We start from the raw sequence: 4,477 nt of genomic DNA, 5'->3' as shown, positions 1-4,477 counted from the left end.
TCTGAACAAGATCTTAAAGCCAGCAGTTTCGGAAGGCCTTTCGCTCCAAACCATGTCCTATGGGTTATTCGGGGTTTCATCCATTCGGGCTTGGTTCACGAAATCAGAATTGATCTAAATGCAAAATTTCAGTTAAAATGGCCTGACTGGCAGAATGGGACCTAATGGCAGGCTCCACTCGGCGCCCGCCCGGGAACCCAGCCCCGGAGCCAGGCCCGCACGGCTCGGTTCTTCAGCCCCTCTATTGTCAACCATTCAAACCGTGCTCTTCCCAAATCGCACGGAGGAGCTTTCTGGAAACTGAGGCCGGGATGCAGTTTCCTACGGACCAGGGCCTGAGGAGGTCTGGTGCCGCCTCCAGCGAGCCGGGGTGCGAGGGGTTGGGGGCCTCCGGGCACAGCGCTGCTGAAAAACCCGGCAGTGCCAGCAGCCACAGCGCCCAGCACTGCCTCCGCCTTTCGAGAAGTAGCATAGCTCTATCAGCAAGGGGTCAGCGCCGAAAGCCCGCGCAGGCGCAGACAGGGATTTGTTGTCGGAGGCGGGGCAGAACGCGGAAGGCAAGGGCAGGCGGAAATGATTCAATTGGTTTAGAATTCAACCCTTTCTCGTCATCTCCCACATGGTCTAGCGGTTAGGATTCCTGGTTTTCACCCAGGCGGCCCGGGTTCGACTCCCGGTGTGGGAATGACCAATGCCTATGTTTTTGGAACACCCTGAAATTCGTAAATGTATAAGCCTTAGCAAGAAGCTTAAAAACACGACTGTGAAAAGCTACATAATCTTTAAGGACGGGTGGAGACCTAAAAACTCACCTCGTAGTTCACAACACCTGCATAACGGGCTATGTAATCAGCTTTGCTGTGTTTGCATACCAAATTTTCACAACAAATACTGATAATATTTAAGGGTCAAATCTTACAAAGGAATTCTTACGTTCTAGGCAATTCACTGTTCTCTATGCCCCCAGTGAGTGTTTCCGGCCGGCAGATAGCGAGATGGTGAACAGGATGGAGGGACAAGAAGGAGCATGGAAGACCCCAGCCACAGGATCCTCCCTCTGAAGTTGTTTGAGGACTGAGAAGGGCGGGGAGGCGCTTTCTGAAGCAGGAGTCACTAGGGCTGGGATATAAAGAAGTGAGAGGTCTGCAAGTACAAATATAGCTTCAGTAGAGGTTTGCGCAGGGACGAGGAGGGCAAGGACAGAAACCAGATCCCATTCACCAAGTCGGCTTTCACAGAAGTTGGGGAAATTGAGGCACGGGATCAGACTCTGGATAGAATGACACATGTGGCTAAGTTGAGGTCAATACTCCTAGCAAATGCACATTTTCAGAGGTGGAAAGTTCTTGAAACTTTCTTAGCTTCTAAGCCATTTCCCCTTAGGCCTGGCTACTCTTAACCATAATGTAAGCCTGCGTGAGCAGTGGAGAGCCAGCCGCTTCCAGAACAGGCAGGGCCATCCTTCGAAAGTTCTATTGTTTGAAACAATCCTTGTGCCACTCACTTGGATTGACCAACTTGTGACTACTCCCAACGCTGATGCTTCAGCCTAATTCGGACAATCAAAATCAAAATCAAAATCAGTCAAGAAAGCATGAACATGAACCAGTGAGAGCCCGGACCACTCATAAACCAACAGCATGAGTTGCAGACAGGGATACGATTTTATGTGGGGGGAAATTGTATTATTCATGCAGAGATAGTCACTTCCATTCCTTGACTGAATTTTAATTCTATGCTCTCAGTTTGTATTAGAGGCAATATAAGATTTGGCCCAAAAGATCATTTGAATCTTTGCAATTATTGCATTAGACATTTCTATTATGTGACATATGACAATTCTTTTATGATTGAGTTCTGAAAAACTTCTCCTGTAAATATCTCTCACACTGGTTGCCATCTGAGACATACTTACAGGGGATGCTTTACAGAAACCCCATCTCTACTAAAATACACATACACACACACACACAAAACCTCAATCTTAAAAGATTGTGTAGTGGGAGTGGGAGGGAACTCCCCATTCCCACTTCCATTACAAAACTCCAGGGTACCATTGGCTTTGGCCAGAACTAACTTGTCACCCTCATCCAGGGTTCGCTTCAGGGACAGCTATAGATGGGACTTTGTGCCTCACCTTTTGAAAAAGTAGATGAAAATGTTTCACTTGTTTTATAAATCCAGCAAGCTACCCTGAGCATTGTATTCTACAGAAATGAAACTCAAGTGGAAGGCTGGGAATGGATGCCAAGTAGCCAAACGGATGGACTGCTCTGGTCATTTTCTTGTTTGCTTGTGTCCTCTTTAGTATCTTTTATAGTATTCTCCTTTTTGAGGGGCCTGGATCTCTGCAAACCCCATTTCCCAGACTCCCTTTCCAGTAGACATCAGGTTAGCACCTGCCCCAGGGAGGTTCTGTTGGAAGATTGGAATATATCAAGAAAGCAGAGCTTCTGATGGTGTCTTTGGCAGCAGACATTCCCTGATGGCTGCCAGCAACTGTAGAATCCAGTGGCACTGGACATTCTGACAGGGGTTGTCATCAGCTGAGAGCCACTAGCAGTGGCAGTAGTGGGCAGCCGTGGGCTCCAGGAGCCGGGAAGCTTCAGGAAAGCGTAAGTGGATTTGACAGTGGTTTGGTCCCAGTGGCAATGGCAGTGCCCAGCAGTGGTCACACATGGCAAACTCCTATCTGCAGGTAATACCATCCTCCCTTTTTGTTCTTTCAACCCTAAGTGAATGGTGGCACTTGCAGTTACTAATAGCTGAACAATCTAATTGTTAGCCCCTTTTGCTCCTCTAGCTCCTCAAAAAAAAATTAGCAACTAATTTCCTCTGTTAGACTTACATGTTTGAAGTATCTGTTTTCCTGGCTTTAGACCAACCTATACAAGTGTTATTTTTGTCTAAATTGTCATCTACCATTATGCGCTCAGCCTTACTGACTTTTGGGGGAGGGGGAGAGTGTGCACAACTTATTCCATGTCAGAGAAATTTCTCAGGGAAATGATATTTCAGCTGAGACCTGAAGGATGAGTTAGCAAGGTGAAGGCGGCTGTAAATGTGCATGAGTCAAGTTATTCTCAAGATCTGTTTGTCTTTTGCACAGGTCAAGTGGACAAGTGAATGATTGGGCAGATAATAGGAAAATCTCTGCATATTTTAAGTCTTTGTTGGTGGCACGAATCTCTCTGATTCCCCCTGGGATGCAGGATCACTTTGGGTTTACTATTTTCATAAGAAGGGGGAAGTTCTGGGAACACCATTTGTCTTTTCTCACCATAGCAGTCCTCACTCCAAGATTCTGGGAGCACTATAATAATGTCAGCTGCCAAGTATGTATATCTGAATTGTACATAATGCAATCAAGTTGGTCTGCAACCCGCAGGAACCATGCTGAGATAGGTTTAGGCCAAAACATCATTTACTTACTAAGCTCCAAGGAACCACACAAAAGTACTGGAAGAGAAGGAGGAATAAATAACAATAAAAATTCTGAGCTTCCTACCTGCAGCAAGGGATTGAAGCAGTGCCACATCAAAATCAGTGTAAATTAACAGAACAAATGACCACAGGTCCTCTGGAGAATGGGGAAGGGGGATCTTTACAACATATTCCTGTTGCAGTGTAGAGGGGCCATTCTTCAAGTAGATGGAGTCTCCCCTTCCTCCAGTGGAACTTTGGACTGTGAGCTGACTCAGTTCTTGGTACTGGATGATACAAAACATCTCCATTCCAGTAAATTGAGTCATGTTTCTGGCCACCAGACCTAGAGTTTTAAAATTGCATAGACCACTTGAGCATACTGGCTCAGATCTATAATCCCAGCACTTTGGGAAGCTGAGGTGGGAGGATTCCTTGAGGCCAGGGGTTCAGGGCTGTAGTGAGTTATGATCGGGCCACTGCACTCCAGCCTGGGTGACAGAGCAAGATCCTGTCTCTTAAACAATAAGAAATCAATCAAATAAAATTACATATATCAAACAATCATTCGGTAGACCATCCATTTATTTCATTCTTAGGACATCACTGCCAAAGATCCCTGATGCCCCATCAATACTTCAGTAACTGAGCCCATTTTTTCCTGGTGGTTTTGCTGTATCTAATATTTAGACCCTGCCACTCTGAGATTCCATGATTCCCATTGAATCAGGAAGCACTGTGGATTTTCTCACCAACCTGGCTCATGGAAGATTGCTACAAAAGAGTTTTCAAGCATCTGGTGCTCTGCTCACCAATGCATTTCTCAATATACTTTAATGAAGAAAGTCTGGTCCCATCTGGGAAATGCAGTGAATGGGCAGGTTTGTGGGTCACACTTGATAAATCCCACTGCAGTGTAACTATTTGCCTAAGCCTTTTAAAGTGTTAGTCCGCCTCACACCATGGGTGTACAACATTACAACCTCAATGAAAGTGGTCACTGTTAAGTACAGGTTTCAGTCAACTAACGAGGGAAGCTGGGAGGTAGAACTAC

At 46.0% G+C, this 4,477-nt stretch overlaps 1 non-coding gene across 1 annotated transcript; it reads left to right on the top strand.

Moving 5' to 3' along the window:
• The first annotated feature begins 613 nt into the window (after positions 1-613).
• On the top strand, positions 614-685 carry TRNAE-UUC (transfer RNA glutamic acid (anticodon UUC)). Its single transcript has one exon. It is a non-coding gene; the product is annotated as a tRNA-Glu (tRNA).
• The last annotated feature ends 3,792 nt before the right edge of the window (positions 686-4,477 follow it).

The sequence above is a fragment of the Hylobates moloch genome, unplaced genomic scaffold (genome assembly GCF_009828535.3).
Source record: "Hylobates moloch isolate HMO894 unplaced genomic scaffold, HMol_V3 SCAFFOLD_14, whole genome shotgun sequence".
NCBI classification, from domain to species: domain Eukaryota; kingdom Metazoa; phylum Chordata; class Mammalia; order Primates; family Hylobatidae; genus Hylobates; species Hylobates moloch.
Note: the sequence above shows the minus strand (reverse complement) of the source record. Positions and strands in the feature narration are given on the sequence as shown.